Here is an 11,192-nt window from a genome sequence, read left to right on the forward strand (position 1 = left end):
CACCGCCACCACCATCACCACCGCCTCCTTCGTCATCACCGCCACCACCGTCACCACCGCCACCACCATCACCACCGCCTCCTTCGTCATCACCGCCACCACCGTCACCACCACCACCATCAAACCTATGTTGCAGGAGATTGGCAGAACAACTCTCATGCATATGCCAGTACATAAGGATCCCAATAGTGAGAGAGTATATTATTTCTCCTAAGTTCAAGAAAATTGCTAGCACTTGTGGGGTTACGCTTCCTAACTGCTAATATATTGACCCCCCAAGTGATTAAGGAGTATACTACTCCTAATGTTTCTGTTTCGTTCTCTCTTTCTCAAGTTGCTTGAGTTGTGACGAGAACTTTTTATAGTTTATGAGTGTGTCTTATATATTTAAAAAGAAACAAGTTTTATCATTGAATAAAAGTCTTTGGGGAGAAGTTATGGTCTTATGTATGTTGGGTTTAGCTTTCAATAAAACTTGGTATTTGGAAAGTATTTGGAATTACTGTTGTGAGATTTAATTGGATTTCTCTACAAAATGGTTTTTGAATGTAATAAAAAATTGATAATGTAAATGTCCTTGAACAAATGTAGAATAACCATTGTTGGCAAATAAATTACTTGTTGAAAAATAATTACTACAAAATTTGAACAAAATATGGTTATATAACCTTATGGTACACCGTTGTAATAGGATAATCATACCTGGTTAGAAAACCAGGACCTATTATAGAATAGAATATGATTTGTTATGAGGAACTACATTACATTTGTTATAAAAAAAGATCTCAACAGGTGGGTTGTAATTACTACTTAGCATTGAAACATAATGAGCTCATAAGACGATAGAGAGTCTTTGTACTTCAAATATTGATATGTTAAGCCTTATAAATGTAAACTGATAACAGTCTTTATACTTGGGAAATTTTATGGGTTCTAAAATGATTTCTAAAGATGAGTTCAGAGGACCAAAATATTTTCTTAAGACCATTTAGATATCAAGTGTTAGGAGGATTCAAGATATCAACAACTATCAAATTTCTGAAGACAGGTAATCAAGCCATGGAAATTGAGAACCAAGATTTTTAGGGAATTGATCAAACATTCCGAAGAGTTCAATGATGAAGATATCGTAAATTCTTAATGTTGATTGTGCATGAACAAAAATGTTCAGAAGGTGTGTATAACAGATGCCATGTTCATAGATATTATGTTCTTATATCTCTTGTTGCAATATATATTTAATTAGAAACAAGTAGGGTGATTCTATTGTACTCGACTAATTATAAGATGCACGCCGAATATATATAAGCAAGGCGATGAAAGAAATAATTTAGAAGGGGGATTGTTTGTTGATTTTAAACAATCATGCTGATATAACTAAACAAAAAATAGAATGAATAGAATCCAACATGGTTTATAAAATAGTACAATAAAATTGAGTTTATAGGACGCTATCAATTTCTAAGCGTCTTAGTAGACTATTTTATAGGAATTAATTTATATTACCAAAAAATAAATCGTCCTTAAAGGTGTTGCAATAAGTTTATAGAACATTTTTGAGAAAATAAGATACCTTTTCAATTAGTATCCTATAAAATTGCTAATACGATGCTTCGTATTAAAAGTGCCCCTAAAAATGTTTTAGACGTCCAAAAGTTTAACACAATTTCAACATACATGGCATTCATTCAAAATAAGCTCTACAATTGGAACTTAACACTCAAATTGATTAAAGCAAGATCTTAAATCCTAGATGAGGTTAGCATGAAGTTCTAATGAAACCTAATTACAAAAGTTTAACACACAAGCTTGGTTAACCTTTTCTTTAATCATTCTCCTAACTCCCTTAACATCAAGTAGATATATGTGACAAAATTCACTACTTTAATTGTGATAAACATCAATCCCATAAATGATTATGTATTGGATATTGATTTAACTATTTGCTATCAAATTATCACACCAGTGATTAAACTGTATTATGAATATCACTACAAGTAAGCCGTCACCGGCGGCTTAGATATAAACTATTTATAGAGCAAGTATCGACTGTCATGTAAATTAAAAGCTCACTTAATATTTTTTTAATCATTTTCCTAACGCCTTTAACATCAAAAGGATATTGGTGACAATATTCAATATGTTAATGGAGACTAACATCAATTCCATAAGAGATTAACTAGTTTGAGCTTGATTTAACTATTTTATATCAAATCATCACATAAGTGAACCATTGTTGAGCTTTTATTACATTGAATTATGATCATTTTAATAGCATGCTTAGTCTGTTAATCAAATATAACCTCCCCTCCCTTTGGTATTTACTTTTAAATATTCCTTCTTATACTTGATATTTCTAGTATTGAGAACTTGATAAAGCGAAGTCTCAGTCTCTGAGGATCCAACCCAACTTATCATTATTATGATATTGGAGGTAACTAGTGCATAGTTAGAATTATTTGGGTGACATCCGTCAATTCGAATGTCATTATATCATGCCCATCTTTAGCCTTGCAATCAAATGCATGAGAGATAAGATTTGAGCTGAGTTACCAAAACTAATTGATTTTATTGAATCATGGAAGAAGAATGTTTTGTAATTTCTCTTCCTAATAAATAAAGTTTCTCCTGCATTGAATATCAAATACGTCCCTTAATTTACCGATAGAAGACCCGCCATGGTTGCTCGTACTTGCTCCACCATTTTTTATTTCCTTTCCAATTTTGTTTCTAAAAATACAAGAACTATTTTCCGCTGATTCCTATGAACTTTGATATCATCACCACTTCCAACATTATAGCTCGAGGTATGTTTCAACGAAGACATACTTGCTGCCAATTTGTCTTGAGATTATCTAAAACATAGATTCTCTATTTCAAGATTGTCAAACATATATGGTATCATCATTAACTCCCTAGAAATGGGTCGAATATTTGCAACTGATATTTATAATAAGTACTACATGTACACTGTAAAATAAATGACTTTTACACACAAAAATCATCCAGAGAAATTTTTTTCATGGGTGATTACGGACGGATCACCGAGAAAGAAATGCCAAACTAACTGAAAGCTCTTTCTTGATTCTATGGGTGGTGGTGCATGGCCGTTCTTAGTTGGTGGAGTGATTTGTCTGGTTAATTCCTTTAACTGATGATACATCAGCCCTGCTAACTAGCTATGTGGAGGTGTCCCTTCACGACTGGCTTCTTAGAAAGATTATGGCCTTTCAGGACACGGAAGTTTGAGGCAATAACATGTCAATGATGCCCTTATATGTTCTGGGTCGCACAAGCGCTACACTGATGCATACAACGAATAAATAGCCTTGGCTGACAAAACCGGGAAATTTTTGAAATTTCATCATGATGGGGATAGATCATTGAAATTGTTGGTCTTAGACGAGGAATTCCTAGTAAGCGCAAGTCATCACTTCGCGTTGACTACGTCCCTTTTCTTTGTACACACCACCCACCGCTCCTACCGACTTAATGGTCCGGTGAAGTGTTAGGATTGCGGCAACATGGGCGGTTTGTTGTCGGCGACGTCGAAAGAATTCCATTAAACCTTAACATTTGGAGGAAGGAGAAGTCGTAACAAGGTTTCTGTAGTTGAACCTACGGTAGGATCATTGTCGAAGCCCGCACAGAAAAATGACCTGTGAACACGTAATCATAGCCTGACGTCGAGGGATCCAACAATGTCTGCAGTGCCCCGCCTGCGGGCGAGCACGATACCCTATTTCAAGGCATCGTGGACGTCGTGTCGGCAGGTAAACAAACCCCGATATGACATCTGCTAAGGAAAACCAATGATAAGAAGGGTGCATCTCGTATCACCCCATTCACAGAGTGCGCATGGGTCGTGACATCTCAATAACGACAAATGACTTTGAAAACTGACCGTCCAATCAATTTCAATGCCATATAACATTTAGATTGCCACGAGACAAATGCACATGACCTAGTCACCATGCTATAATTGTATGACTTAATGAACATGCCATTTCAAGTTCTCGGCTTCAAATAATATTTGTGCATTCAAATGATATTTGTCTATTGATTATGTATACTAAAAAGCCATAATCTCCATAAAAAACTGCTACAAATTGTTAAAAAGGAAAATACTAATTAATAAAGCACATGAAATTGTTTACAACTCTTTAAGATATTAACTTATATCACTTAAGTTTCTACAACAAAATGTACTATTTTATTTTTTCAAACCCTATGTAACCGATCTTAACTAAGAAATTATAGCAACATCGTTGCACGGAAAATTATTTTCCATGTAATTTGATCGGTATGTTTTAAGGCTACTTAATTTCCAATGACTAACTAAGCATCATCGTCAAATGGAAAAATGTTGCCAATGTTTATGTGTTCATGATCATGGTTGAAGTGAAACAAATTTTTCTATAACATGTTTTTCGTGTTCATGGTAAAAAATATTTAAATTACGGTTGTTTTGCTTATTATCAGGCAATTTTTAAAATAAAATTTATTTTATATACCATTTAAGTTAGTGGCGAGCCCAGGATTTTAGAGGAGCGAGTGTACAACAAAAAGCTTAAGAAATTTTTTGAAGTAAAATACGAATTCGTTAATAAGATAAAACAAGTTACCTTCTACAATTGTTCTCGACGAGGTCGCATCTTTTGAAAGCGGGTAATTACATCACCATTCTTGACATTGTGAAGCTTCTTTTTCGACAACACAAATGACCATAGCATTCAAAAACTCATCCCCCATTTGATTGTGCAAATTCGACTTCAGAAGCTTCATTGTAGAAAAACATCTTTCAACTAAAGCGGTTGCAACGGGTAAATTCAAAGCCAATTTCAATAATTGATAAACTAACGGATATGTAAGATGAACATCTGTTTCGACCACCCGTATTGCCAAATCGTCAATGCCATTCAAGTTGGCAAAACTTTCATGTTGATGCACATAGTGATAGTATAAGTCTATTTCAACCCTAATATCGACCTTATCGATGATAGAACTCACAACGCTTCATTACCGCCACATTCATCGCCCCCGAGGTCGTCATCGCCACGTTCTTTGTTGACCAGGTCATCACCGCCACGTTCTTCGCCGCCCAGGTCATCACCACCACGTTTGTTGTTGCCCAGGTCCTCACCGCCACCTTCATCCGTGCCCAGGTCATCACTGTCATCTTCCTTACCACCAGCTTCGTCCCCGCCCATGTCATCACCGCCACGTTCTTCCCCGTCCAGGTAATCATCGCCACCTTCCTCACCACCCAAGTCATCACTGCCCCCTTCTTTACCACCATCATCACCGCCAACGTCGTTATAATACAGTCATCACCACCGCCTCTGTCACCACCAAGTTCATCACCATCGCCAACTTTATCACCACCATCATCACCACCTCTAAGTTCATCACCACCATCATCACCTCCAACTTAGCCCCACTGCCAACTTTGTCACCAATGCTACCTTTGTCACCACCTGAGACATCACCATCGCCACTTTCTTCACCATCCCCACTGCAACCTTCTTAACCAGCACCATTACCTCCTTCTTTATCCCGCCACCATCCAACCTGTGTTACATGAAGTTAGCACAAAAGCTCTCATGCATATGCCTGTACATAAAGAACCCAATCCTGAAAGAGTATTTTATTTCTCCTAAGTTCAAGAAATAGCCAATAGCCAACACTTAAGGGGTTACTTTTCCCAATTTCTAATATCTAGACCCCTAAGCTATTAAAGGAGAATCATACTCCTAATATTTGTGGTTCTCTCTTTCTCACGATAGTTATAGCTGTGACAATAGCTATTGATATATCTCTTATTGTTTACGGATGTGTCTTATATATTTATGCAAACTAATTTTATTATTAAGTAAAAAGTATTTGGAGAGAACACATGGTGTTATGTATACGGGTGTGTCTTATATATTTATACATACTAATGTTGTCTTTTTGAGTGATTTGTGGAGGCCATTTGTGTGTAATAGAGGTGTGTGCAAAGTGATAGAAAGCACGACCAATGTTCGCCTAGTGGTGGTGGCCCGATCGAATAAAACACAACATGACCCAAATAACAACCTTTCAGCATATAAGCACATAAGAAACACGACCCACAAGCTAGCTAATGATGTATTTATACTTTAAAAGCTTGACATAGAATATCACATACAAAATAGTATATCTGACCTATTTTCTGCTAAGATATTGCAGCCAAAACTGTAAAAATTTAAACAATCAATTTTAATAAGTCTAGCAATACACAATGCTTAGAATTGACCCGCGAGAAAAATTGACAGAAACCAAGAAACCAAGTAAACACGTATGAACCAAATGAAACACAGTATTTTAAAACAGATAAGCAAGGAAAGGTTATACCCAAAATCAGTTCAAAGTTATTGTTGGTTCATGATTAAAATTGCTTAAAGTGTTCGAAAATTGGTTGTTGCTCACAAGGAGAAGACGCCGGTTGATGCTCACTTAACATCTATCAACGATAGGAAGTGGAAGACATGATACATATATGGTAAGGTATCGTCCTTAAAATACGAAGATCAATGGTTGGCATCCGGCTAGAACACCAATCGTAAGTGTCCCCTTTATTCTTTTAGTTGGTTTAGTATTATCGACGGCTAACTCTTGTTTCTAAAATTTGCAGAGAATGATTTTTCTTTGGTGTCACTTATACCAGACACCTAGGAGAAGCTTGAGAAGTTCTTGTGACCGCCCATTCGAGAGCTTAACCCCCTCAGCCAAGAACTGATCGTTGATAGATGAAGACGTCAAATTTATAGGCTTGTATGGTCTGCTGAAGAGGAAAGATCAAAGACAAGAAGAAGGGGAGTAGAGAACACGAGTAAGTCTTACATCATCATTAATTATGTTGTTATTACTAATGTTGTCAGGATTACTAACATCGTCACCTTTTTTCTAGCAGAAGAGGAAAAGTTTGGATAAACCATGACTTCTCTCACTAAGAGAAAGATATAGAGATGTTTTTCTTACCCAAGACGGTAATTAAGTATTTAAAGAAGGAGAATGAGGCTTTAGCCTTGCCCTCCCAGAACAACAAGGTACATTGTGTACCCTCGACGGCGATAAAGAAGGCAAATGAGGCTTCGACAACAAAACAAGTTGCTGAGGTTCAGTTGGAAGACGCCCTCTCCAAATTGGAGTAGGAAGTCCTAATTAAAAGAATCCACTTATAAACTAAAGAAAAAGGTCACTTGATTTGAATTGATAATACACACTCACATTGATAAATTAAAGAAAAAGGGGTATGATCTATGGAGGTACGAGGAGTCATATCATTGACCCATAATATTGAAGGCAACTCCTCAACCCACTTACATTTGGTGGCTTTTAGCCTTTTCTTTATTGAATTAATGATAACTTTCCTGTTGGATTTAGCAAGTCTTTTTGACTAAGGCTATAAAGGAGTGGACATAGTTAACTTTACACGTCGCTCATCACAAAACCTGCGTGTTTTGTTGCTTATAAACTCTGACTCGTTATCATACATAATTTCAGATGATATTTTAAACATGCAAATAATACTCGTTTGCATAAAGGATATGACCTATTTATCCCTCATTTGGGAAATTGCAGCGGCCTTTATCCATTTTGAAAAATAATTCGTAAGTGGTAATAAGAATACCTTTTGTCTAGAAGCAGGGGCAAGATTGCCCACAATGTCCATGGCCTATCGCACGAAGGGCCGTGGAATTAAGGCTATCTGTAGTTTTTCAGAAGGTTGATGGATCATACTTCATACCTATGTGTTTTTGGCATGTGTTACAATTTTTGATCATATTTAATAGCCTCTTGTTGTTATGTAGGCCAGAAATAACCTTGTCGTCAGACGTGCTTGGCTAGGCTTTGACTTCCTAACTGATTTCCACACTCACCTTCATGCATGTATTTGAGGATTTCTTGCATTTGGTGTCCAAAGATGCATAATAAGTTTAAACCTGTCGACGATTGCCTATATAGTGTATCAGTGATCATTATATACCTTGATGATTTAAATCCTATCTTTCTAGCTTCGTCCTTCTCATCATGTAATTGGTCTTTGATAAGATAGTTTTTAATATCCCTCAACCAATTATCTCCTCTGTCTTGTACATAGACCTGTTTATCATCATTAATAGAGGGGTGTGTTAGACATACCAAGAGAACCACGTCAAATGGAGTCTTTCTAAAGGTGGAACCAAAATTATCCAAAGCATCCACTTCATTATTTTGTTCGCTTTCTATTTGGTATATAGAAAATGGTTTAAAAATCGAAGATCTTTCTTTTGCTACTTGACGTATGCTGTCATTTTCGAGTCTTTGGTTGCAAATGATCCTGTCATTTGATTGACAAACAACAGAGAATCACTCTGAACTTCTAATCTTATTGCGTCCAGGTCTTTGGGTAGATTCATACCCTTGATCAATGCCTAATATTCTGCTTCATTATTCGTGGCCTTTGAAGTCACAATAGATAGAATGGACTGCTATNCCCCCCACCCCCAATGGCAACTTTAAAATGACACCAAGACCGACACCTCTTAATTTAGATGATTTGTCAACATAAAGAACCTAGACATATGTGTTCGCTGTCACCACTAGGGAGATCTCAGTATCCACCTCCTTTTCTAATTCAGGGCTAAAACCAGAGACAAAATCATCAAGGGTTTAGGATTTTATAGTTACCGTTGGTCGAAAAAGTCATATCGTAATTACCAAGGTAGATATTCCACTTTCCTACGGAACCTATCAACTCAGGTTGTGTCAAAAAATATTTGAGAGGATAGTAAGGACGATGATATGATGACTTCTAAAATAATGTCAAAGTTTTTTGGCGGCAATAACTAATGATAAGTAATTTTTCCATTGAGGATTATATTTTTTTTTGCATCCAAAAGGGATATACTGATATAGTAAGTAGGTAGTTTTTGTTTGTTGTCTTCACGAGTGAAGACGACACTAACATAAGCCAAACTGACTACTAAATAAAGATGTAAGTTTCACCATCATAAGGTTTTGACAGTAAATGTGGAGATGACATGTATGTTTTTAGGTTTCGTAAAGCTTTTTCATGCTCATCAATCAGATCGAAACCTTTATTTTTCTGTAAGACATTATACAGGACGATCGAGAAATAAACCTGTCTAGAGCCGCTACACGTGCCATTCAATGTTGTACATCTTTTAAATTTCTAGGCGACTCGATATTAACAATCGCCTTTATTTGTTCAGGTCTCTCCTCCATGCCCCTTCGTTTTACCATATGACCAAGAAATTTCCCTTCATAAATACCAAAAAGAACATTTTGTCGGGTATAATTTCATTTGGTACTATAGAAAAAATGTCGAACATCTGTCATCTTTTTGGACTTGACCAACATATCGTCAATGTAAACCTCCATTATCTCCCAAATGTTCCTTGAACATTTGATTGACTAGTCGCTGATACATTGATTCTACATTTTTAAGGCCAAACAACATTACTTTATAACAATAAATTCCTCTGCCGCCCATGAATGTCGTTTTTCTTGGTCATCTAGATGCGAGGATTTGATTATATCCGGAATAAGCATCCATAAACATCGATAATTCATGGCCAATGCTTGTGTCGATCATAATATCAATATGAGGAAAAGCGAAAGGATCTTTTCGAATAAGCTTTGCTAAGGTTGGTGAAATCAATACGCACCCTCTATTTACCAATTTCCTTTTGAACAAATACAACGTTCGCTAACCACTCATGATACTTCACCTATCGAATTTTCTCGATCTTCAATAATTTTCCACCTTGTCGTTGATAACTTTATTTCTCTCTAGAGCGAATTTTTGGTGTTTTTGGTTGAATGATTTAAAGGTGAGATTTATGTTTATTTATGGGATATAATGTCTGAATTAATATCAAACCATGTCCTCATGAGAACATGCGAAATAGTCAGCGTTTGACTTGAGGACATCAATAAGGTTGGTCTTTGTTAACCGGGTTTGAATATATGCTCTGACTAACACAGTCTGACCAGGTTTACGAGGACCCAAAGTAACTTCTTACAATTGCAAGTCATTGGTTTTATCCTGATATTCATGTAGTTGTAATTTATAGATGTTGCTTTTACGGGGTCTCATCGTCGTTTTACAACACTCTCTCACGATCTTGCTCTCATTTCTACATTCTTGGACACCCCAGGGAGATGGAAATTTTATTGTTTGATAATATGTCAAATGTATGGCTCTCATGTCGTGGATCTAAAGTCGCCCAAGAATAATGTTTTACGCGGAGGAACAATCAATAACTTTGAACTTGGTAGGTTTGTTAAACTGGAAGGGTGATTTCTCTGATAGTGCTGACATCATTGCCATTAAACTCGACCAAGATCGTTGATCTCCGGGTGAGCTAACTGTCGACAATACCCATATTCTGGAAGGTCTTGAGGAATATTACATATGTAGAGCTCCCTCCATCATTTAGGATCCTTTTTGTAGATTAACGTCCGACCGTCAATTGGATAATCAGTCCGTCATGGTTATTTGCCAAGGAGCTTAGATACCTTTCTTGTTGAAAGATATGGGCATTGCTTCTTGTGCCGCTTCTATTTCAAACATGTTTACCTTGAAAATTGACTTGTATGTATTTAACCAACATGACTCGTTGCAGTAGAATATGTTAGTCCATAAATATTAGATCCACAGGTGATACAATTAATTACATTTGTATGAACACGCGATAAGGGTCACTGATCGTTAGTTTTTATAGGGATCTCTTTGTTTAAGAGATCTTTCAAATGTCCTTTTTATAGAAAAGCCATTGAATTTCCCTTCATAGAGTGAAAGAATCATTAGTTGAATGACCATGGTCATGATGAAAATCACACCCTTTGAATTTGTCTTTTTAAGCGTCGGGGTTATCTTTTTTAGGCCATTTCACTATTGCTTTGATTGCCATAATTAGAGCTACAACGAAATGTTTATTGGTTCCCATGAATCCAAGTTTTGAGATCTTTGGGTGTTGCAAAATTTCTTTCTTGTTATCAAATCCGACGTTCAAAATCTGTCGCGATTGATCATGTCGAGGATTACTCTTGGGTTTGAATATGGGTCAGGAATGTTTCTTAGGAAACATAATGTCGTCTTCTACTCGCATATATGGAAGTTTTATATCTAACATCTTCGAGCATTTCGGTAGGAGACGTAG

The sequence above is a fragment of the Cynara cardunculus genome (assembly GCF_001531365.2).
Source record: "Cynara cardunculus var. scolymus isolate 2C chromosome LG 13, CcrdV1, whole genome shotgun sequence".
NCBI classification, from domain to species: Eukaryota; Viridiplantae; Streptophyta; class Magnoliopsida; order Asterales; family Asteraceae; genus Cynara; species Cynara cardunculus.